The sequence below is a fragment of the Carcharhinus amblyrhynchos genome, chromosome 6, assembly GCF_965287045.1.
Source record: "Carcharhinus amblyrhynchos chromosome 6, sCarAmb.v2.hapA, whole genome shotgun sequence".
NCBI lineage: Eukaryota > Metazoa > Chordata > Chondrichthyes > Carcharhiniformes > Carcharhinidae > Carcharhinus > Carcharhinus amblyrhynchos.
The window spans coordinates 109982179-110008972 of NC_137329.1; positions in this window are offsets into that span (position 1 = coordinate 109982179).

A 26794-nucleotide genomic window follows, 5' to 3' on the forward strand; every position below is an offset into this window, starting at 1 on the left:
TCAATCTTCTTGCTGTCATGCAGAAAGCAGAATAAATGTCTTCTCCACAAATCCTCAACCCCTCACACAACCGACGCAATTCCCAACCTCTGATTTCCATTCCCCAAGCAGTATTATTCTCACAGTGACACCACTGTCACATAGTTTGGTGTCACACAAAGCAATTTTCTCCTTCGAGGGAGAACAGCTTGTGTGAAAATTACTTTCCTGAGAGGCAATGCTTGGATGACACTACATATAGATAGGCAGGTCTGATCAGAGAATAGAATGACAACTACCTCCCATGTTTGATCAGCACAGCCATGTGTCTGGTGATACCTGTGTTGGATATACGCCATGAAAGCAATTTACTTTCGTGGACACAAAAGCAGAACATGCTGGGAAAACTGGGTGGCACGGTGGCACACTGGTCAGCATTGCTGCCTCACAGCGCCAGGGACACAAGTTTGATTCTCAGTTTGGGTCACTGTCGATGTGGAGTTTGCACCTTCTCCCCATGTCTGATTGGGTTTCCTCTGGGTGCTCCAGTTTCCTTCCACAGTCTGAAGATGCGCGGATTAAATGGATTGACCCAAATAGGCACTGTAGTGTGGCGACTAAGTGAATTTCACAGTAACTTCATTATAGTGTTAATGTAAGACTTATTTGTGGCTAATAAATAAACTTCAACTTTATTTTAAGTTCCCTCTTAGTGTCAAAAGGTCAAGCTAGGGTAAACTTGGCATGTCAGCTCCGATTCTCACCAACTTTTACAGATGCAACATGGAAAGCATTCTTGCTGGTTGTATCACAGCTTAGTATGGCTCCCGCCCTGCCCAAGAAGGCAAGGAACTACAAAAGGTTGTGAATGTAGGCCAATCCATCACGCGAATCAGCCTCCCATCCATTGACTCTGTCTGCACTTCCCACTCTCTTGGCAAAGCAGCCAGCATAATTAAGGACCTCTCGCACCCCGGACATTCTCTCTTTCACCTTCTTCCTTCAGGAAAAAGATACTAAAGTCAGAGGTCACATGTTGAACGACTCAACAACAGCTTCTTTCTTGCTGCTGTCAGACATTTGAATGAACTTAACTTGCATTAAGTTGATCTTTCTCTACACCCTAGCTATGACTGCAACACTACATTCTGCACCTCTCATTTCCTTCTCTATGAACAGTATGTTTTGTCTTTATAGCATGCAAGAAACAATACTTTTCACTGTATGTTAACACATGTGGCAATAATAAGTCAAATCACATGTATGGGGTTATGGGGATAAGGCCTGGGTGGGATTGTGATCGGTGCAGACATGATGGGCTGAATGGCCTCTTCTGCATGATAGGATTCAATGAACTCAGCAAGTCTGACAGCACCATGAAGAGAGGATAGAGCCAAAGTTTTAAATCTGGATGACCCTTCAGAGCAAAGCCATCCAGATTAGAAACATTAGCTCTACTCTCTCTCCACAGATACTGAGAGACCTGCTGAGATTTTCCAGCATTTTCTGTTTTTGTTTCAGATTCCAGCATCCACAGTATTTTGCTTTATCCTAAGTTCATGGATAGTTGCATCATTTAACTTAGCATTTTTTTTTAAATTGGCTACCATACCTGCACATCCTTCCAATTGTGGTAGAAATGAGGATTAAATTTGCCCTGTGATTGATTGCTTCCCACAGCTCCTGGGTGCTCTGTGGGGCTGGCAAGATGCTTGTCCTCTTTGGTCGATTTTACCATTCCACACACCATCCACTATCGTTTGAAAGGCGTCTTCAGTGACATTGCCTTTTCATAATATCTATTTAACGTTCATCTTCATGCAGCCCACTGGCGACCTTGGTTATTTAAAGGGCCAGAGCTTCCTGTGCAAAAAGTACCATTGCAAATCAGCTAACATGTTCAGTGGTTTAAGAGATACGGTGTGAGATACAAATCTCCAGAACTTGCTGATTGATTTACTCTACCGATTATTTAATGAAAATTACATTTTGCCCATTGCTTCCCATTATTCCTAAGAACTTATTGGACTTTCCATATAAATTGCTCTCCCACTGTTCACACATGTAACATTGTAAGTACCTTTTGAATGATCTGATCATTATTTACGTAATACCGATCAACCTTCCTGGCCCAGAAAGGGAATGGTTAAACTGTTTCTTACAATTCGCCATGAAAATAAATAATCAAAGAACATAAATGATTAGGGCGGCTTGGTGGCAGAGTGGTTAGCAGTGCTGCCTCACAGTGATAGGGACCTGCGTTCAATTCCAGCCTTGGGTGACTGTGTGGAGTTTGCACATTCTCCCTGTGTCCGTGTGGTTTTCTTTGATTTCATCCCACAGTTTAAAGATGTGCAAGTTAGGTGGACTGACCATGCTAAATTGCCCCTTAGTGTCCAAACATGTATAGATAAGGTGAGTTAGCCATAGTAAATGTGTGAAGTTAAAGAGGCAGGGTGGGCGAGGGAGCCGGGCTAAAATATTCTATCAGAGAGTCAGTGCAGAACCATTGAGTCAAATGGCCTCTTCTGCACTGCAAGGATTCTATGATTCTATTAATGTCCTTTAACTGGTTTCAATGCGGTGATTTGATGATTCCACATTGTATCAGATTTTTCAGTTGTCTTCATGGCTGTCACTGCACAGAATGGATTTTATCCCCAACAGATCTTAGTTTGCAGTCGATTTTCTCTTCTTGTAATGGTTACTCTGCGATATCTGTGAATAATAATTCAGAGAGAAAGAGAGAGACGGTGAGAGTCATCTCTCTTTTTATTTTCTTGGCGAACTGTAAAAAATCTGTAAGTCTATCGTACAGATGCGTATATGAGGAGGGCCCAAGGTATGTGTGTTACATTGATTTACCTAGATTATTTTAATTTGGGATCAATGAATTTAGCTGGCTCTTTGATTCATATCCTGAAAGTGTAAATAGTGGAACTCCTGCAGCATTGGCAAAGCACATCCTCTCTAAGTTTACAACTAAACCCTGTTACAACAGACCTGGAGTGGTAAATTAGAAGGGTCAATTTTAAACCCTCCTTATTTCAGTATATCCTGTGTTCTCTGGCTTGATAAAACAGCCTTGCTGGCAGAATATTCCAGAGGAATTTGATTACCATGTCTGCTGTCATCATTGTGTTTGACGAGTTTCAAGGTAGTGCAAAAGCCAACAAGTGTTGGGGCCTTTCACACGCAAGAGGACTGAGTCTTTGCTCCCTTTACGTCCTACTTGGATGAAATGCAAGTTATGTATTTATGTATTATAGTTGGCTACCAGTGCCCCACTGACTTCATAAGATTACAACTTATTGCCTTACTAAAAAAAACCCAGCCAGAAAAGAAGAATTAAAAATTATAGCTTTTTTTTCTTCTTATTCAGAAACATAGCCTTGTCACAGGTTGCACTGGCAGCAAGAAATGGCACAATTTTGTCTCCAAGCTAATGAGTGCAGAGAAGTGTCTAATCAATGTCACAAGATGAAACAACTCCACAAGAAACAGTACAAAGTCTCACTTGTCGATGTTGGTTAGCTAAAGCATATTTGGGCAGAATTAATGCAGATGTATTCTGATTCATTTCTCCATTACAGATTACACATTTTGAAATGAAATTGAACCAAGTTAAACTGAGTTCATGATGACACTGAAAAAAGAGATAATTCCTTTTTATAAATTAACCCACATCTAATTATGTGCTGTCAACAGCCTGGATCTGATTAACTGAGTTACAAAGTCTTACACATTATTTACAGCACAGCTCAATAGGTCCACGCTGGTATTAAGCTCCATGTGGACCTTCCCCTACTCTTTTTCATCTCATCAACATTTCTTTCTATTGCTTTATTCCTTGTGTGTTTCACCAGCTCTTTTGTTTCATATATCCATGTTATTTGTCTCGACTCCTACTCAAGGTGGAAAGTTTTACATTCTGGCCACTCTCCAGCTAATGAGGATTTTTCTGTTGAATATTTTTCACACATTCTCCAGTGCCTTTATGTCCTTTTTAATATACTCAGTGAGAGCTGCTCACAGTATTCCAAGTGTGGTCTAGCCAAAGTTTCATACAGATTGAAAAAAGAACTTCTTTCATTTTCATAGATTCATGGAACCCTTACAGTGGCAGAAGGATACCATTTGGCCCATTGAGCCCGCACCGACAACAATCCCACCCAGGCCGTATACCTGTAACCCCACATATCTACCCTGCTAATCCCCCTGGCAGTAAGGGGAAATTTAGCCTGGCCAATCAACCTAACCTGCATATCTTTGGAGTGTAGGAGGAAAGGATATATTGGCCTTGGAGGGAGTACAGAGAAGGTTCACTAGGCTGATACCGGAGATGAGGGGGTTAGCCTATGAAGAGAGATTGAATAGACTGGGTCTGTACTTGTTAGAGTTTAGAAGGCTGAGGGGGGATATTATCGAGACTTACAAGATAATGAAGGGGCTAGATAGGGTAGAGGCAGAGAGATTCTTCCCGCTTAGAAAGGACAGCAGGACTAGAGGGCACAGCCTCAAAATAAGGGGTGGGGGGTACAGTTTAAGTCAGAGTTGTGGAGGAACTTCTTCACTCAAAGGGTGGTGAATCTCTGGAATTCTCTGCCCATTGAAGTGGTGGAGGCTACCTCGCTGAATATATTTCAGTCACAGGTAGATAGATTTCTGATAGACAAGGGAATTAAGGGTTATGGGGAGAAAGCGGGAAAGTGGAACTGGTCCACTTCAGACCAGCCATGATCTTATTGAATGGCGGGGCAGGCTCGAAGGGCTCGATGGCCTACTCCTGCTCCTATTTCTTATGTTCTTAAACTGGAACACCCGGATGAAATGCATTGTAACATACAAACTCCACACAGACAGTGTCTCAAGGCTGGAATTGAACCTGGGCCCTTGATGCTGTGAGACAGCAGCGCTAACCACTGTGCCACCGTGCTGCACTCAATTATACCCCTCCAGAAATGAACCCCAGTGCTTTATTTTTTAATGCTTTTTTAATCCATGTTACTACGTTTAGCGATTTAATATTTGTAGCCTGTCATCTCACTACTCCAGTACTCCAGTTAAATGTTTATTTTCCAAATGTTTTTGTGGCCTCCTTGTTCCCCCTATCCAAATATATTACATCACACTTATCTACTTTGAAGTTCATTTGGCAATTACAAACACATTCTGCGAGTTTCTTAATTTCTTCTTGTACTTTATTGCAGTCTATTTTTGGATTAACAGTCGCTTCCCTGCCCAATTTGGCATCATTCAAAATTTCTGAAATTACTGTTCTGATTCCTAAGTCCAAATTATTCAGGTAAATGGTGACCACAGTGGCTTCAGCATTGATTCTCATGGAGTCACAGGTGGACAGAGTGGTGAAGACGGCATTTGGCATGCTTGGTTTCATCGGTCAGAACATTGAATACAGGAGTTGGAATGTCTTATTGAAGTTGTACAAGACATTGGTAAGGCCACACTTGGAATACTGTGTGCAATTCTGGTTACCCTATAATAGAAAGGATATTATTAAACTAGAAAGAGTGCAGAAAAGATTTACTAGGATGCGACTGAGACTTGATGGATTGAGTTATAAAGAAAGGCTGGATAGACTGGGACTTTTTTTTCTGGAGCAAAGGAGGCTGAGGGGTGATCTTATAGAGGTCTTTAAAATAATGAAGGGCCAATGCTTTCCTCAGAGGTAGGGGAGCCTAAAGCTAGCGAGCATAGGTTTAAGGTGAGAAGGGAGAGATGCAGAAGTGTCCAGAGGGGCAATTTTTTCATATAGAGGGTGGTGAGTGTCTGGAACAAGCTGCAAAAGGTAGCAGTAGAGGCGGATACAATTTTGTCTTTTAAAAAGCGTCTAGACAGTTACATAGGTATGATGGGTATAAAGGGATATGGGCCAAATGCGGGCAATTGGGATTAGCTTAGGAGTTTTAAAAAAGAAAGATCGGCACGGACAAGTTGGGCCGAAGGGCCTGTTTCAATGCTGTAAACCTTTATGACTCAAAGACTCTATCACTCTTGCAGCACTTCCCTCGACTTACCAAGCATTTATTCTTTGTTTTCTGTTTTGTAGCCAGCTTGCTGTTCATCCCGTTACAGGAGAGGGTGCAAAATGTAGGGTTACAGTCATAGCGAGAGCATAGGGGAAGATCAATTTAATGCAAGGTAGGTCCATTCAAAAGTCTGATGGCAGCTGGGATGAAACTGTTCTTGAGTTGGTTGGTACCTGTCCTCTGACTTTTGCATCTTTTTGTAATGGAAGGGAGTGGAAGAGAGTATGTCTGGAGTGTGTGGGGTCCTTGACAAAGGATCATCCAGACTCGAAACTTCAGCTCTTTTCTCTCCTTGCAGATACTGCCAGACCTGCTGAGGTTTTCCAGTGTTTTCTCTTTTGGTCCTTGATTATGCTGTCTGCTTTCCCAAGGCAGCGAGAAGTGTGGACAGAGTCAATGGATGAGACGCTGGTTTGCATAATGGACTAGGCTACGTTCACAACCTTTTGTAGTTTCTTGTGGTCCTGGACAGAGTAGGAGCCATACCAAACTGTGGTACAACCAAAAAGAATGGTTTCTATGGTGCATTGTGGAAGGTTTTTTTTATTCATTCATGGGACATGGACATCACTGGCTGGCCAGCATTTATTGCCCATCCCTAGTTGCCCTTGGAGGGCAGTTGAGAGACAACCATATTGCTGTGGCTCTAGAGTCACATGTAGGCCAGACCAGGTAAGGATGGTAAATTTCCTTCCCTAAAGGACATGACTAAACCAGATGGGTTTTTCTGACAATCAACAATGGTTTCATGGTCATCAGTAAACTCTTAATTCCAGATATTTTTTATTGAATTCAAATTCCACCATCTGCCATAACGAGATTTGAACCCAGGTCCCCAGAACATTAGCTGAGTTTCTGCAATAATAATCTAGCGATAATACCACCAGACCATTGTCTCCCCATATTTGGTGAGAGTTGTTGCAAACATGCCAAATTTCCTGAGCCTCCTGAAAAAGTAGAGGTATCTTTCAGACCACTGAGATAAGCTAGTTGGCCTCTCATTAACTGGACTTGTTATATTTTCCTTTTTGTGTAAAGGAATCACATAAGCAGCCTGTTAATCCTCTGCTGTTTATTGCAATACTGAAGCAATGTACTATGAACATCAGACAACTGTGTTGACAGCCTCCAACACTGTCAACCTACCAGCAGAGGGCAATGCAGCACAACTGTGGATTCATTTCCTGACCAAGCTCCAAAGCATTTCAACAAAGATGCCTTCTTTGTCATCTTGCCTTCCGCTGTTTGTTCATCAGCTATATCGAAAGATAAATAGCACAACAATTAAGTTAGGCAAATTGAATAGATTTTAAAAATGCGTACACATTCTTAAATTGCCCTGAATCATAGAATCCCTAAAGTGCAGAAGGAGCCATTCAGCCCATCGAGTCTCCACCAACAAGAATCCCACCAAGGTGTGGACTAGAGGAAGTGAAATTTCACCATGAATTTGGGAGACTGTTACAGTCATAGCTAGGGTGTAGAGAAAGATCATGTTAATGCAAGGTAAGTCCATTCAAAAGTCTGACGGCAGTAGGGAATAACATGTTCTTGAATCGGTTGGTGCATGATCTCAGACTTTTTCCCGATGGAAGAGAGTATGTCGGGGGTGTGTGGGGTCCTTGATTATGTTGGCAGCCCTTCCGAGGCAGTGAAAAGTAAAGACCAATCCCAAGCTGGGAATCGAACATGGGTCCCTGGCGCTGTCAGGCAGCAGTGCTAACCACTGTGCCACCGTGCCGTAACTTACTTTACAGGGATGAATGTCTAAAAAGCCAAGGATTTATTATTCAACTAATTCTATGACTTTAAAAAAAAAATCAGTTTGATGTAGGTTTACAAGCGTTTGATGTAGGTTTAAAAGAATGTGCATAGCATCAAAACATTTTATTTTAGGCAAAAAGAAAACATAAATATCAAAGGTTAAAATTAAGAATGAGTGATTTTACAGGATTTCAACTGCGACCGAGTCATATACCCATTTATAGGGAATTAGTTAATGATTTCACTGAAGAAACACACAAGGGAAGTCTTTGCCCGTTGAACCATGGAAATCAAACAAATAATGCATCTCAAACATTCCTGCATTCCAGCGCAAGAGTATTGAGCAAGGGAAATGCTTTAGCTCTTGGGAGACCTCACAACAAAACCAGGCATATTCATGGATTACTTTGGGGTGTTCATAAGCTGACACCATTGTTGAGTGCTCAGGTTTCCCTTCTGAGAGCAGCGGTGATTTGGGTGGACAGACCCTGCAGTAATTCAGCCAAATTGCCAAACCCCCAACACCCAAAGGAAAAGTTGCTCCTGTGGCTTACATTCAAGGAGTCTCCACCTCGGGACCTACAACTCCAGTCTGGGTGAAGATATAGGCTCAAATCCACCCCCCCCCCCTCCCCCAGACTGCCACCCCCGCTATTTACTTCCCATTGAGCAAGCCTCCACAGCCTCAGAGAAAACCTTGTTTTAAAAACCTAACTTTTGTCCTATGCTCTCTTTTTTTCTGTTTCATCTTGCCGTCTGTCTCATTCATCACCCAGGAAGTTCTGACTTTGTTTGCCCTACATTTCACCCTTGTGAGAAAGTATATCAGCTGTTTCCAAACTGCCTCCTCTTTAAAAGCAGCCGAGTGTTCAATTACAATTTTGCCAGCCAACTGAGTCCAATTTACTTGAAACTGATCTATTCTCAACCCACTGAAATTGGCCCTTTCCAATTCAGTGATTAGATTGCGCCCTGTCCTTTATAATGCTAATCAAAACCACTATAATCATTCTTCCCCAAATGGTCCCCTGCTGTCAGCTGATTGATTTGACCCAGCTCATTCCCCAAAACCATACCAGCAACATTTCCTTCCCAATCGGGCAGATACTGAGAGGTTGCTTCCCCATGTGGGTGAGTCTAAGACCAGAGGGCATCATCTCAGAGTAAGGGGTCACCCATTTAAGACAGAGCTGAGGAAATTTTATTTTCTCAGAGGGTAGTGAATGTGTGGAATTCTTTATTACAGAGGGCAGTAGAGGTTGAGTTATTAAGTATGTTTAAGGCTGAGATGGAAAGATTCTTACTTAATAAGGGAATCGAGGGTTAAGGGAATAAAGTGGGAAAGCGGAGTTGAGGATTATCACATCAGGTCAGTCATGATCTCATTGAATGATGTAGCAGACTCAATGGGCTGAATGGCCTACTTTTGCTCCTATGTCTTCTGATCCTATGGTTGGGCTAGAGACACATTTCAGAAACCCTTTCCCTCAGTGCTCTTTACATTATTACTATCCAAGTGTATATTATGATCATTAATGTCCCTTTTTGCACCTCTCTTATTTCCCAATACCTGTTCTCCTCTATATCTTTCCCATTAGTTGATGGCCAGTAGAATACACACAGTAATGCACCTCTATCATTCCTTAACTCAAATGGATTCTATCCTTGATCCCTCCAGGACATCCTGTCTCCATGACTGTAATATCCTCTTGCACAACATCTAAGCCTATGCATCATTTAGGCTGTAATACACTAATCACTTTTAATTATGTAATCGGGCTTTTATTACCTTCATGTTACTCTGAGAAATACTGCCAACTCACTTCCTTTCTTTCATTTCCTCTTTTTTGAACACCTTGTATCTCGGGATGTGCAGTACCCAGTCCCTGGTAAGTAAGTTTATTCTCTTTTGATGTATAATCATGCCTCTTCCCAACGCAAAAGGCACTTTACCTCTCCAAATGATGCCTTCCCTCCCACAATGGGCAGCTGATCTCCCCCAAAGGTATCCCAGGACCATATCCATACAGGAACTCCACCTCTCCTAAGGATTCTGCAAAGTTAAGACCTACTGCTACCTGTTCAAAGCTGCACATCATATTACACACAACCGAACACACCTGGATCTCCAAAATTAGATATGAGTGATGGCAGCTCATATGCATAGGCTCAAATCCTGATCCAGGGCCACTCCTGCCCCTGACAAATGATTTTGTCCAAAAGTGAGGAGAGGAGAAATTTCTTCACCCAGAGGGTGGTGGATGTATGGAATTCATTACCACAGTATGTAATTGAGATCAAAATGTTGTCTGATTCAAGAAGAAATTAGATATAGTTCTGAAGGCAAAAGGGATAGGGGGGCAAGGGGGGATCAGGATATTGAATTTGATGATCAGCCATGATCAAAATGAATGACAGGCTTGAAGGGCCGAATGGCCTATTCCTACTTCTAGTTTATATGCTTCTAAAAATCTCCCATTACCAGCGTGATACCAGTTGTAATTTTTTGCAAAGGATCATCTCGACTCAAGACATCTGCTCTTTTCTCTCCTTACAGTTGCTGAGATTTTCCAACATTTTCTCTTTTGGTTTCAGATTCCAGCATCCACAGTAATTTGCTGTCATCCAGTAAATTTTTTCTTCATTTGTTCATGGGACATCACTAGCTGGGCCAACATTTATTGCTCATCCCTAGTTGCCTGAGGGCAGTTAAGAGTCAACCACATTGCTGTGGATCTGGAGTCACATGTAGGTCAGACCAGGTAAGGATGACTGGTTTCCTTCTCTAAGGGACATGAATGAACTAGATGAGTTTTTCCAACAATTGACAATGGTTTCATGGTCATCAGTAGACTTTCTTAATTCCCATCTGCCAAGCTGGGATTTGAACCCTGGTCCCTGGAGCATTACCTTGAGTCTCTGGATTACTAGCCCAGTGACAACACCACTATGCCACTGTCTCCATCATAATGCTAAGCGTTATACTACAACAATTTTGCTTGCAGGCATAAAACCCACACTGCAGATGTTTAGATGAAACTTTGTAGTACCCTTCTTGTGAGTGAGAAGCCCACCTTAAATATCAAGGGAATGATCCTACCCATTCGTCATGCCGGTTAAGATTGGGCAAGAGGGGAAAAATTGGACTCGTACCTGGCTTCTCACCTCTCGCGATGTTACCGGAAAAGGCACTATTGTCTGGGCTCGCTTCTCCTTACCTGCTTCAGGGACCTGGCTTCGATTCCCAGCTTGGGTCAGTATCTGTGTGGAGTTTGCACATTCTCCAGGTGTCTGCGTGGGTTTCTTCCGGGTGCTGCAGTTTTCTCCCACAGTCCAAAGATGTGCAGGTTAGGTTGATTGGCCATGCCAAGTTGCCCCTTAGTGTCCTGAGATGCATAGGTTAGAGGGATTAGCGGGTAAATATGTAGGGATACGGGGATAGGGCCTGAGTAGGGTTGTGGTCGGTGTAGACTCGATGGGCCAAATGGCCTTTTTCTGCACTGCACTGTAAGATTTCTATGATTTCTATGAATTCTACAGTTTTTCTAAGTACCATCAGATTGTACCTGGGAGCTTGTCCAAAAAAGGGCATGATTCATTCCCGTTTTCATGCCCATTTGGCAAATAGAAAGGGGGATTCTCTTGTTGCGCCCACCATGGGAATTGTAGTGGGCGACGGGCGAGCCATGCATAGGTTCATTAACCTCAGGCAGGAATCTCCAGTTGTGTGGCGAGCACAGCCGGAGAATCCCACCCAGAACCATTTTGATAAGATTGCCCCTCAAGCCAAGGGTTTAAATTTTCCAATTCAATTTAAAATAGAAAGCAACACCAGACGGATGCTGACAAGTAAGGAGGCGACTGCAATAACGAGCATAAAATACCCTTTAAATCATTAATGTTTACATGAAAAATAGTTTTGAGAGTTGTCTTTTGGAGGATGATAATAATGTTGCATCTGCATACACATTTTATAACCTTTGTAAAGGTTATAATGAAGATGAATGTGCGAATACCAGGCTGATACGCCATGAATGTCTGCAATTCTTTATTCCTCATGAGGAAACATTTATCATTTTAAGTCAGGGTTTCTGTAAAGGGATTGCATCCCTGGAAATTATTGCCTTTCACGTTTTAGACTGTGGCTTCAAACTCAACTTAACAGGTCCCTCGTGGCGCTGGCTATCCCAGGTGAGTGCAAAAGACACATTTCATGGAAGAGACAGAAAAAACAAGGTCCAGATGCCAGGCATTTTTTTCTCTTAGAATGTGATCTGCAGCAGAGATGTTATTTTGCTTGCCTTAAACAATTGTAATGCCACAGTTAATTGCACAACATGCCACACTAAAATGTCAATTTTTCTGCTTGCTTTTTCATCGTTTGCATTCCTGGGTAAAATTTCAATTATTGTGATATAATTACTGTGCAGCTAATTTTGCCTGCCATAGTTTTATTCAATAACAATTAAAAGCTTTGGAAAAGGGAAGTACTTACATTACCATATACATAATGACCATCAAAGTACCTTGAAATAACTGCAGCTAACGGTTCACCCAATCATTTAGATGCGACATGTTGTTATGCAAAATAGAATCAGCGGGTCTGGGAAGGTGGCACACTGCTGCCTCACAGCGCCAGGGACCCGGTTCTGATTCGCGGCTCAGGAGACTCTCTGTGCGGAGTCTGCATGTTCTCACCGTGTCTGCGTGGGTTTTCTTGGGGTGCTTCAGTTTCTCCCCATAGACCAATGCTTAGGTGCATTGGCCATACTAAATTCTCCCTCAGTGCACCCAGGCACCAGAGTGTGGCGATTAGGGGATTTTCATAGTAACTTCATTGCAGTGTTAATTTAAGCCTAGTTGTGACACTAATGAATTTTTAAAAAGGTCATTTTCCGGGACTGTCCCAGAATTTGCCCTCTACTTGCCATCCCAGGCCTACGTGTGAGCTTCCCGGGAGGCCATTTTTCCCAGATTTCTCTCCTCTTGCTGATGCCTGATCAGGGCAGGTGTCTGTACAGGCGCACTGTGACTAAGAGACTGAGATCTGATGGGAAGCAGGAGTACGACTTTGTGTGGTGCACTGAGACGTACATCGACCTGTACCTAAACAAGAATAGTTTTATGAATCAAAGTCGATGGTAAGGTTCTTGTATAGCAGTCAAACCTTTAAGGAACCCCACCTGGACTTTGAAACTAGCAGGGAAGAACTGGCACTACTGTCCTCCCTGACAGATGCATGGATGGTTTGGGAGTGTCTCAGGAATGGGGAGAGGCTGACTCTCTGTCAGAGATGGCAGCCCAATGGCATCACTCGAGCCTCAAGAATTGAGGTCCAGGCCGCAATGCTCTGAAATCTGTTTCAGTGGCGGCCTTTGAGGTTTGAGTCTAGGTGGGCAAATCCAGCACAGTCCCAGGAATGTTTCCAGCAGCCATGAGGGAGAAGGGAGGGGTCCGCTTGGGCTTGAGCATCGGGGGTTCCCTGGCAGGGTAAGAGGTATTACAGATGAGCCAAGCAGACTGCTCCACATGGCACCACCTTGACTGCCTTCCTGCACCATCACAATAGACATGGGGAAGGGATTAAAATTGGTCCTCACCTATTTTTCGGTCACACTAATGTGTCTTCCAGAAGATTCTCTTGCCATCAACCCTCTTCACTTCCCAGCTGCCACCTCACCCCCCCACCCACTCCCTATCCCCTCCACCCACCGGCGGGAAAGCAGAGCTGTTGATTATAATCAGATCAGCCATGATCTGATCAAGCAGACTCCTTGGGCTGAATGACCTACTTTTGCTCCTCTTTCTTATGGACCAGCCCCTAGAAAGGTGAGCATGGATGGGGGAAGATGGAGGGGATGCAGTTTAGTTATGGGGAGGCTGTGACTGGAGAAGAGTGGACATTGCGGAAGGTTTGAAGTACTCCTGGTCAATAAGGATCCGGGACCCTTGCAGCCATGGGATGGAAGTAGTATTAATAGTCAGACTCATGGTTATAACAAGATGGATGTCCTGCTTGCAACATTAGATTATGATACAACCATTTAAATACTTCCCCATTAACCAAGAGTGGGTAGCTTTCCTTTGCCTGAATGCAGGTAAGCTTGAGTGGTGGATGGGAGGGAGGGAATGAGGGGGGAAGAAGGGAGTCAGGAACACCTTTGGAATATGGCATCATCTTGACTGCCTTCCTGCACCATCACATTAGACACGGGGAAGGGATTAAAATTGGTCCTCACCAACTTTTCAGTCACACAATGTGTCTTCCAGAAGATTCTCTCAGACTCACCATGGTACCATCTGAGCCATTTGCCTGCAGAGTTGAGAGCTTCATCTTGAATTTCTTCTGAATAGGCACAGCCTCTAAATTGGCTGGTTGTGGTAGAATTATAGAATCCTTGCAGTGCAGAAGGAGGCCAGTCGGCCCATTGAACCTGCACCAGCAGCAATCCCACCCAGACTCCCTGCCCATAACACCAAGTTTTAACCCTGTTAGTTCCCCCTGATATGAAAGGGCAATTTGATATGGCTAATCAACCTAACCCAATTCGCACATCTTTGTGGGAGGAAACTGGAGCACTCGGAGGAAACCCACGCAGACACAGCGAGAATGTGCAAACTCCACATAGACAGTCACCTGAGGCCAGAATCGAATCCTGGTCCGTGGCACTGAGAGGCAGCAGTGCTAACCACTGTGCCACCATGCTGTCCTTGGTGTAAAGTAATAAATCAGGAAATGATTTTCTGGAAGTCATGCAAGCAGTATAAATCTCTCAAAAAAAAACAGTTGTGAAAAATTACTAGTCATTGGCTCTGTGGGTAACCCCCAACTAGCTTTGAGTCTGTTCAGCAGGCTGCAGCTCAGATTGCAGCTGGAAACTACAGCTGCAATTTTCTGTTTCTTTTCTTTCTCTTTTTTAGTATTTCGTACAAGTGCCAAGTTGTTGCTGACATAATAGGATCGGTGCCATTCATAAGCCGATTTCTTTGTACCAATTCAATGCGTTTTAAGATTGTTCTTGAAATTTGTGCATGATGCAGAAATACATCTAAAGTCATGCGACAGAATAGTTCAGGAAAGATCTGAGTTTTGGCTTTATCTCTGAGCATTCATTGGAAAAATAAAACCATGCGTTTAATTAAAAAAAATACTCCCTTTGAATACGCTCACTTCTATGGTAAACACAGATTGCATTTTCTGAATGAAGATTTGAAGAGGGTATTATCCTGACCATTTCTTTCTTTTCAGAGAAGTCGCACCCTCTGGATATTTGTTCCAATGCCAGTACATTAGAAAGATTTAAATCTGCATTGGTTGTTCTTCCTATTTCTAATCCTCTTGTATTTACACATTGTTTCAACAGTGGATGCTGACAACAGTTCAGAGAAATCTGTTTCACCAGGAATTACTGAGCCAGTGTGTGGGACGGAGTTGACTGATTCATTTAAAATTACAAGATGGTTGCGTATATTAATACCTCAAAGTCTACCATCCTGTTATTGAAGATGCATGAACCCTGAAATCATAATTAAAGTCCTCTTCCTCTCTTCACGTATAAATTCCAAAAGGAAGGTGAATATAAAAAGAGTGAGTGGAATTCTCCCATGCCCCTGCCAGTGGGTTCAGAGGCATGGGAGCATGGGGTGGCACGGTGGGACAATGGTTAGCACTGCTGTCTCACAGCTCCAGGGACCCAGGTTCAATTCCCGACTTGGGTCACTGTCTGTGTGGACTTTGCACGTTCTCCCTGTGTCTGCATGGGTTTCCTCCAGGTGCTCCAATTTCCTCCCACAGCCCAAAGATGCGCGGGTTAGGCTGATTGGATATGCTAAATTAATCCTTAATGTCCAGGATGTGATAGTTTTGAGGCATTCGCAAGGGTAACTAAGCAGGGATAGGGCCAGGGTGGGATTGTCATCAGCGCAAATTCGATGGGCTGAATTTCCTCCTTCTGCACTGTAGGATTTCTTTGGCTTCTATGGCAGGTGGTGGTGGTGATGGGGGTGGAGGGAGGCATGGATAGAATTTGGTGGGAGGCCCAAAAATCGTTTTCCCGCCAGTGTGATTTTACATCAGGATTCTTCGCTGATGCCCTGCTATGGCGGATTGGGAATCCTTGAGACTGACCTAAAGGAGGCCTGGTGGGAGCTGCCTTCGGATTTTGGAGTGGAGACCACCAGAGGCCCTGAACCCTGGGATGTCACAACAGTGGGTGGGGGGAGGCATCGACAGATGGATCTTTCAGCTTCTGTGGGTGGAATTTTCCAGCCGTGCTCACTCCAAAACCGGATATTTGGAGTGCCAAAGGACCCGACACTCTTCACAATATACACAGATGTAACTGGACAGGCAATCATTATCAATTCTCTTGGCCAACCAAATAAAACAACTCAAATTAATAAGGGGACAAATTAAAAGAGGCAGCTCCCAAAAGAAGGGGAACCGCTCAAAACAAAAGTGGAAACTTAAAACATCAGATCAAAATGTGATTAAAGGAGTCAATAATGCACCGCTAGTTCCTGCAGTGCCCAATGAACATGGAAGCAATCATTACCTCAATCAGGGAGCTCATAGTCCAAGAGACCAACCCCATAGGCCTCGTTGAGGTCATTACAGATTTTCCCAGGTAAATCTAGCAGCAAACTCTGTTGCATCTCAACAGACTCCAAGAAGAAAAGAATTTGCAAGTGTTTTATTTGTAATGACAAGGTAGTGACCATATCCTACAGCTGCAACTAAAGACTTGATGGGATTTGGTAATTTGACACACAACTGCCCAATTAGGGTGCTGTCTACTGGATGATAAGAAATTTTCTTCTTTCTCATGTCTGATGAAGGTGTGGAATAACATACTTTGTAGACAGTTAAGCTCAATAAAGGATAGTGGATGCATCCCTCTAATTCGTGAATTGGTCCTCAAGTTGTTATTTTATTCCCTGGTCTATTCTGGGTGACCACTGGAGAGCGTGTCATGTTCCTTTGTGCATTATGTACCCAAGTTTGTACGGATGCAATCACAGAATGCCTACAGCACAGAAGGAGAACATTCAGCCCATTTAACCTATGGCTACAACACCCCTCACAACAGACTTATCCTGCTAGTCCCCCTAACAATAAGGGGCAATTCAGCATGGCCAATCCAGCTAAACCACACATCTTTGCCCTGTGGGAGGAAAGTGGAGCACCCGGAGGAAATCCAAGCAGACACGAGGAGAACGTGCAGACTCCATACAGACAGTGACCCAAGACCATCAGGGTCTGTGGTACTGCGAGGCAATCTGAGAGTTGGGACAGCTGACTATGGAATTTGAACATTATGAATCCCCTAAAAAATATTCACATTTCAATTTTCAATGGTGCAAGTGAGTTATACTCTTTTAACTGCATGGCCACCTTTCTCTTCTATTCTATCCCTATACATAGGGCAAGTGGAAATACAGCAAAGCTAGTAAAGTTTGAACTCAAGTGTTGGCATTGTCAAAATCATTTTTAATCCATAATACAGAAGAGTAATTAGTTACAGTCGTTAATTAGTCACAATAGCTAATAGTCAGCCTTTGGGTTTAGGTTAGAGTTGTTTTGTTAATCAAACTCATTTTAACCGAGTGTAAAGCAGTACAAGTTGTATCATGGTTTAATCACCCGTGCCACAATTACTCACACAATTGGCATGATAATGATATACATTAGATTTCTGTGCAACATGCCAGGAATGGTGTAATTTCGGGTTAAACACGTGAGAAATTCTAAATCTCGGGTGACCCATTTGCAAGACACGCCAACTGAAGACCAGTTGTTTCACTACAGGACCCTGATTGTCTGGCTCACCCTGGGCTAGTCTTCACACCTCCCTGTGGTTAGTTACAGGGCAAGAGTAACAGAGACCTAGTTTGGCCACCGTCTGGCTGTACCTTGGCCAAAGAATGATAGGAGGAAATTGAAGAGAGACGAGCAAGACCTATTAAGTTTCATCCGAAGAAAAGATAAAGAGTCCTAAACTACTTTCAGCCTGTCAGATTGTCACCTGAAATTGTGACAAGCTGACCAAAAATGGGAGAGAGAATGAGAAAGGTTCAGAGTTTTTTTCAAATTCAGGGTCGCAAGTAGGCTTGCATTAACGCTGCAATGAAGTTATTGTGAAAATCCCCTAGTCGCCACACTCTGGTGCCTGTTCGGGTACCATGGGGGAGAATTTAGTATGGCCATTGCACCTAACCAGTATCTTTGGGAGGAAACCGCAACACCCGGAGGAAACCCATTCAGACACGGGTAGAATGTGCAAACTCTGCACAGAGAGTCACCCAAGCCGGGAATCGAAACTTGGATCCTAGCACTGTGACGCAGCAGTGCTAACCATTGTGTCACCATGCCCTCCCCACATTTTCCAACCGCTAGTCAAATATACATTAGAAAACATATGATACCACATTTTGGGGAGGTTGGAGAAACTTGATTTGTTCTCACTGGAACACAGGAGGTTGAGGGATGACCTAATAGAAGTTTACAAGATTATGAGGGGAAAGGACAGAGTGGATGATCAGAAGCTTTTTCCCAGGGTGGAAGAGTCAATTACTAGGGGGCATAGGTTTAAGGTGCGAGGGGCAAAGTTTAGAGGAGTTGTACCAGGTAAGTTTTTTACACAGAGGGTGGTGGGTGCCTGGAACTCGCTGCTGGAGGAGGTAGTGGAAGCAGGTGTGTTAGTGACTTTTAAGAGGCATCTTGACAAATGTATGAATAGGATGGGACTAGAGGGATATGGTCCCTGGAAGGGTAGGGGGTTTTAGTTCAATTGGGTAGTGCGGTCGGAGCAGGCTTGGAGGGCCAAAGGGCCTGCTCCTGTGCTGTAATTTTCTTTGTTCTTTGTTCTTCACCACCGTTCCCCACACATTCATCTCAAGGTGTAATTTTTCTGGTGAAGCTTCCAGTGGAAGGAATAAGAATCTACATTTGAATTTTAAAACCTCATGACTTTGGAATAGCATTTAGAAAAAAATTGTTAACATTGATACTCAGCCATTTCTGTTTCAGGTGTAACATCACTGTGATTACAAAATAGAAGCCTTTCTGTCATCAGTTACTTAGTATTAATGAATGATCTGTTATGACAACATAAATTACATTGTGCACTGAAAGTTGGCCAGACAGATTGTTTTGTCTGGTTATGGCTTTGGGCAGGTTTGCTTTTGTGTTTGCAGGAAATAGTCATCACCTCCGTTCCAGCCTGTTTCTTCCTTCAGGCAATAGCAACATTATTTTCCTGTTGAAACTTCTTTTGCTGGTAATATATGGTAATGATGCCACCTGAAAAGGTGAACAACAACAGCTCAAAGTAAGAGAATAATGTATGGACCAATGTAATTCAGATGAAAACCAAACTTCATTCTTTTCAACCTATTTGAAAACTAAATTACCATAAAAAGACAGATGCTTAACTGGTCGCTATAGCACCCATTATTAGGTCACCTAATGTTTGAAAATAAAGTCAAATTAAGTTAAGTTTTCAATGCGATTCACAAGATACCATTTTGTCAGGAGTTTCTCTGTTTGTACAGAATGACTGCTGGCACCATGATGAGCAAGTTCATTTATTAGTGTCACAAGTAGGCTTACATTAACACTGCAATGAAGTTACTGTGAAAATATCCTAGTCGCCACACTCTGGTACCTGTTCGGGTAAACTGAGGGAGAATTTAACGTGGCCAATGCATCTAACCCGCACATCCTTAAGATTGTGGGAGGAAACCGGAGCACCCGAAGGAAACACACACAGACACAGGGAGAACGTACAGACTCTACACAGTCAGTGACCCAAGACCCAAATCGAACCCAGGTCCCTGGCACTGTGAGGCAGGAGTGCTAACTACTGTGCCTGCAGATTATCAGAGCAGACATCAATCAATATGCAACATCAATTTGATGCCAGCATTGCCATTTTCCAGCTGCACCCTTTAGTCTTAACCTTAAGTAGTTAAATGCAATATTAAACAGAATGACGGATCCCACACCAACATAAAGAGATCAGGAGCAAATGAAAGGTTGGTTTCTGAATTATTTCTTCAGGATGTTGGTAGAAAGATATATGTTTTTGGAGCTTTCTGATACTTGGCCACAATCTGTATAGTCAATGGCGATTGGCTGGGCTGAAACTAAAATACTTTTCTGTTCATTTTAAAGCTTGTGCTAAAATAAGTTGTTTCCAGATGCAAATTCATTTCAATGGGATCATTGGGGAGACAATGGGCATCTTTTGCATCTTTTAGGTTTGCCCCTCAATTGATCTGCATTGATGATCACAAGTAACTCAGTATAGATGGTAATTCTTTAAAAAGTGAATGAATGGGCCATTATCAGCCCTGAAATCAAACTGAGTTCCAGACACAATATAAAAAATGGACACGCTAAATTGAATCAGGCCACTCTTCAATGATGAGTTGGCACTGTTTCTGTAGTGTAGGATCTTTTGTCATTTATTCTTGTGGATGCTGGCATTTGCATTGTGCAAAATGTACCAGATCAATTGACAGACTTGCATTCTTCTGCAAGCGTAATGTAGTAGCTCCCTTGAAACAACCAATTTTGTCAAAACATTCTGAAATTTAGATGTCAAGTCATGAAACTGAAGTGGGATCACATGATACACTTTTCTGTTACACCCAAGAGGATTGATTGTGTTTGCATTCCAGAACTATGGACCCTGCACTTGGAATTAATTAACATTTGTACACCAAAGGTTGCGTGGTGGTATCTTCCAGCATGGCCCTCCACGTCTGTGGATATATGCCTTTTAGAATTTGCAAAGGTAGTCCATTGACACTTGGCTCTGTGTAAATTTCGGCCAATAACACAGTTACACAGTTTCTTGGGGCGGGCCATTTGAATTTTGGCAAACACTATGGTGTGATTGTGCATATGATTGGCACAAGATTGACAATAAAAAATCTGTGTCCATTACTTGTTGCCTCATTTTCTGTTTGTCAACCATCCCATGTATGTGTTTCTTATGGGGTGATTGTTCTTATTGCTTGAGGCTACTCATTGTGTATGGTCTGCTTTGATCAGTGCATGACTCATTGTAGCTACATCCACCTTTGCTCTAGTGTACTGCCACTCCCAGTGTCGCTCTCTGCTGTATGCTTTACAGAATTGGTGGAAAGCTGGGCATTTTCTTGGTGAATGCAGACGCCCGCAACTTCCACATGGTTTTTCTAGGTTTGGAAGTTCTAGTAAGTGAGTCAATAATTGGGGTTTTGAGGCTTGTAAGTGTCAATAACATGCAGTGCTCTTTGTTTTGGGATTGTCTAGCATATCTTTCTGGAATTCTTCCACAGGAATGGAGGTGATCACCAATTCAACTGGTCTAAATCAGAGCATGTACCCTTTTCTCTGCATCTGCAGATAAAGTGGTCTATGGATTCTGTAGGCGGTTATTGAAATGCCATGAACTTTCGTCTATGAATACTGACATTTAACCTCATTCAAAAGTGGTTCAAATCCTTTGGGAATCTTTTAGCTCCCCACTTGTTATTTCTCATGTGTTCACCCTGTGTTCATCTTCATTCCCAATTGTTAGGTGATCTTTGTGATGGCTCGCTTGTCTGATTGAAGCTACCTGAATCAAGAAACCATAGTTAAGTACATGTTTGACCATTTTGAATTTAGATAGTGGGTCACCACCATCCCCATCCAAATTGGGGAATTTTGAGGACGTTTTGACAAAATCCCTCTGTCCTCCCCATATTTTATTTAATGTATTGTCCAGCCATGTCCAAAGCACTGCATTATAGCCACAACCCTCACTGGCCAGATTTAATGCTGGTTTTGCCAGTTTCTTTAGTTTTGTTGTACTCTCCTTCACTCACTATCGATCCGGGTCGCATCCTGGTTACTCACATTTCCCAATTGAATTTACCTGGTGTTGATCCTCTCAATATGCGGGGAATGACAGGCTGTGAGCTTCAATCTCACCATCATCTGTCTGCTTACCCGCTCTTTCTCTGAACGCTATTCCAGTGCTGTGTCTTCAAAGATTTTCAGTGCAGTAACCATGCTGTGATTTAACACTGTCTGATGCTGTAACCTTATTGCAGTCTGGCCCAATCTTCAAGGGTCGTCTAATGTCATGTAGCACAAAGTAAGGCTGCTTATCATGTCATACCTGCACTTAATCTTGCTACCAAGCTGTTTGTCCACCGCTGAGCGTCACATTCTGTTTTTTATCATGGTCTAAGCACCAATCACTCATAAGGGGTTGTATACCCATGTTATGGGTTCATTCATTTAAACTAGACAGTGGCACAGTGGTTAGCATTAATGTCTCACCATGCCAGGGGCCCGGGTTCAATTTTCAGATTGGGTCACTGTCTGTCTGGAGTCTGCACATTCTCCCAGTGTCTATGTGGGTTTCCTCCAGGTGCTCCGGTTTCCTCCCATAGTCCGAAAGATGTGTTGGTTAGGTGCATTGGCCATGCTAAATTCCCTCTCAGTGTACCTGAACAGGCGCTGGCGTGTGTCGACTAGGGGATTTTCACAGTAACTTCATTGCAGTGTTAATGTCAATCTACTTGTCACACAAATAAATAAATAAATTTTAAATAAAAGGGTGGCGCAAGTCCCATCATCATTTCTGGGTGCCGTGTTGTAAAAGAGCCTAATATCACTGACCCACCATTGAAGAAAGAAGTTGGATCTCCAGGAACATTCTGAGGCTGGAACACAGAATTTCTCAATGACACTGAATCTGGAAGATCCACCCATCATTGCTCCCTCACCCAGTGCTGAAGTATTCCTGGGTCCATGGTCCTTGGCAGCCTTTATCCAAGACTCTGGAAGCATTGTGCAGGTGAGTCCCAAATTCTGCCAGCCACATTGTCTTAAAAAACTGTAGAAACTCTTTTCAGGTACGGTTGTTGATTCAAGAATCCGTTTCCTGGTGAAATATCCATTGGGCCAGGACATCATAGAGAACTCCTCTCCTCTCCAAAGAAATGTCATGAGATCCTTTGCATCCAACTAAGAGAGCAGATGAGCCTTCGGTTCATGGTTTCATCCGACAGTACAGCACTCCCTCAGTACTGTGCAGGATGGCCAGACTGGACTATACGCTCAGGTCTCTGGACCCATAACCTTCTGACTCACAGGTAACCCAGGCTGAGCTGACAATTATTCAGGAAGTGTGATTCTTGAAATATGGTGGACAGAAACAGTATATACAGCTCCCATTTTTCTAATATTGTACAGGTGTATGACCGAAAATTTCCCATCTGACCTGTCGCGGGAATCGTAGCGGGCGAGAGAAAATTTGGCCGACCATTTAAAATTCCGTTAAGCTTGGGGCAGGAATTTCCAGTCTTGGGGCGTACATGACTAGAAAATCCCACCCATTCTTACTCGCAGACTTCCCATTACCTTGCTCAGGCTGAGTCGGAGGGCGGGATTTTCTGGCTCTGCTCGCCCCAAAGCCGGGAGATCCCGCCTGAGGTCAACAGACCTTTGCGTGGTCCGTGTCCAGCCTGCTACGATTCTTGTGACGGGAAGGATGGTAAAGTTCATCCCAGAGTATATGATTTCACAAAGGGGCGGGCAAAATTGGAGTGAATTATCTTCACTGAAAGGAAAGAGGATTGTAAAACATCTGTTCAGAGCCAGTGAATTTTGTCGATGATTATATTGCTCTCTTTGCCCTTTTCTTAAGTTGATGTAGAAACAAACAGACTTCCTTCACAAAACACAGCTACATAAATAGTAGAGCAATCAGTGCATGATTTAAAACCTTTAAACTTTTCATTATGAAACTGGGTATCCTTCTCTTCCACCTGGGTATCTGAATTATGCTTTGATTTTGTTTTTAGCACACAAGGATGTTCCTTGTTCCCTTTCGTTGTTTCCTGAATTAGACATCAGGACAGCTGCTTAAAACTAAGCTCTTATACAGATGTGGCTTCAGCAAGACAACTCATCAATCACTCAGCAGCTGTAATGTTAAATCTGCAAAAAGTCTTATTACTTATTTTTACTATTTATCCACACAGGCATGCTTGTGAAAGGGAGAGAAAGGGAAATACTCAACCATACACTGAAAGGGGGTAACAATAATAGACTGACAGAAAGGAAGAGCCAGATATAAATGATAAGTGATGTGGAGAGGCCGGCGTTAGACTGGAGTGGGCACAGTAAGGAGTCTCACAACGCCAGGTTGAAGTCCAACAGGTTTCTTTGGAATCATGAGCTTTTGGAGCGCTGCTCCTTCATCAGGTGAGTGGGATCAGCCACAAACCTGATGAAGGAGCAGCGCTCCAAATAAACCTGTTAGACTTTAATCATAGATCATAGAAATTAATCATAGAACCCTACAGTGCAGAAAGAGGCCCTTTGGCCCATTGAGTCTGCGCCAAACACAATCCCACCCAGGCCCTACCCCCATATCCCTACCCAATAATTATGCCCACTAATCCCACTAACCTACGCATCCCTGGACACTAAGGGGCAATTTCTTAGCCTGGCCAATCAGCCTAACCCGCACATCTTTGGACTGTGGGAGGAAACCGGAGCACCAGAAGGAAACCCATGAGGAGAATGTGCAAACTCCACACAGACAGTGACCCGAGCCAGGAATTGAGCCGGAAACCCACTTTAACCTGGTGTTGTGAGCTTCTTATTGAACGATAGATGACTCCAGTGACAGTCAGGCCAATTAAGGTTCTCAGGACTTGTAGAAATTTGCTTTGATTTGATTTATTATTGTCACATACATTGGGATACAGTGAAACGTATAGTTTCTTGCGTGCTATGCAGACACAGCATACCATTCATAGAGAAGGAATCAGTGCAGAATGTAATGTTACAGTCATAGCTTAGGCGTAGAGAAAGATGCATCTGTAAAGATTGTTGAGAATTGGTGTTGGGTCATTTTTTGCCACCCAGGATGGGTTGCAGTTTGGGAATATGCCTATCACTGTAACCTGTCTTAAAGCAAATGAGGACTACTTCTCTGTAAAAAGAGCATACAGAATGGTAGTAAACCCATAGCACACAATTGCAGCTTGAGTGTGTAATCTACAGATTTTGTTTCCCCAAATAAATCTTAACATTTGCTAAATTTTATGAAACAATATGGAGATGAGGAGAATTTCTTCACTAAAGAGTGGTGAACCTGTGGAATTCATTACCACAGGAAGTAGTTGATGCCAAAACATTGAATGTATTCAAGATACTGCTGGATGTAGCAGTTGGGGCGAATGGGATCAAAGGTAATGGGAAGAAAGCAGGATTAGACCATTGAGTTGGATGCTCTGCCATGATCATGATAAATAGGCTCAAAGGGCCAAATGGCCTCTTCCTGCTCCTACCTTCTCTGTTTCTATGTTTAATACTATTTCCTTTCTGAGTTACGTGATTTAGCAGATGATGACTGATTTTGATTTGATTTGAATTGATTTGATTTATTATTGTCACATGTATTAACATACAATTAAAGTATGGTTTCTTGCACATTATACAGACAAAGCATACCATTCATAGAAATGAGAGGGTGCAGAATGTGGTGTTACAGTCATAACTATGGTGTAGAGAAAGATCAACTTAATGCAAGGTAGGTCCATTCAAAAGGTTGACAGCAGCAGGGAAGAAACTGTTCTTGAGTCGGTTAGTACATGACCTCAGATTTCTATATCTTTCTCCCAATGGAAGAAGGTGGAAGAGAGAATGCCTGGGGTGCATGGGTTCCTTAATTATGCTGGCTGCTTTGCTGAGGCAGCAGGAAATGTAGACAGAGTCACTGGATAGGAGGCTGATTTGCGTGATGGATTGGGCTATATTCTAGTTCCTTGCGGTCTTGGGCAGAGCAGGAGCCATACCAAGCTGTGGAACAACTAGAAAGAATGCTTTCTATGGTGCATCTGTAAAAGTTGGTGAGAGTTGTAGCTGACATGCCAAACTTTGTGAGTCTTCTGAGAAAGTAGAGGCGTTGGTGGATCTGTGAAGACTTTCAATGTTAACTGTCGATTATAATTAGCCCAATCCATCATATTATACTAATTATTGCCAAAATGGAATCAGAGTATCTTTGCACTTTAGAAGCCTATAGCTGAAATAATTAAAAATAAATGTTTTTGGCAAAATCATCTCTCGGCGCCTTTTTCTCCATTCAGTGCACCAATCATTGCTCAAATGTGATTCCATAGTTATTATGACGGACTGTCACAATCAGCTGTGTCACTGAACCACAACAGTGATTTTTCTGGTGGTTAAATAATGTTTTCAGTCACTGCTTGTTGTGATTGCTTACCAGATTAGTGGCATCCTTAAACAAAATGTCTGCTTCCAAGAAGAGCTCATCAAATGAGGAAGAAAAGCTGGAGCCTCTCATGAAAATTGTTGAATTATTTTTTGTAAGAAAGGAGGTGAAGGCCTATCACCAGATTATTTATTCAGAAACTCAATTGGTGGAATTTACATTCAATATAAAAAAATCTCTGGAATTAAGAACCTACTGATGACCATGAAGCCATTGTCAATTGTCGGAAAAACCCATCTGGTCCCTGAATGTCCTTTAGGGAAGGAAACCTGCTGTCCTTACCTGGTCTGGCCTATGTGTGACTCCAGAGCCACACCAATGTGTGGTTGGTTGACTCTCAACTGACTTCGGGCAACCAGGGATGGACAATAAATGCTGGCCAGCCAGCGACACCCATGTCCTACAAATGAATAAAAAAAAAGTTATCCGTGCGCCGGAGGCTGTTACATTTCAAGTGATGTTATTGAAGTCTGAGTGGGAACTCTGATCAAGCAAATCGTATCCTGGCCTTTATTAACAAGTAAAAAATCTCACAACAACAGGTTAAAGTCCAACAGGTTTATTTGGTATCACAAGCTTTCTGAGCACTGCTCCTTCATCAGGTGCCTGGACTGTTGGGCTCACAAACATGGCATATATAGGCAGAGACACAATTGCAAGGTAATGGTTGGAATGCAAGTCTTTACAGGTAATGAAGTCTTTAGAAGT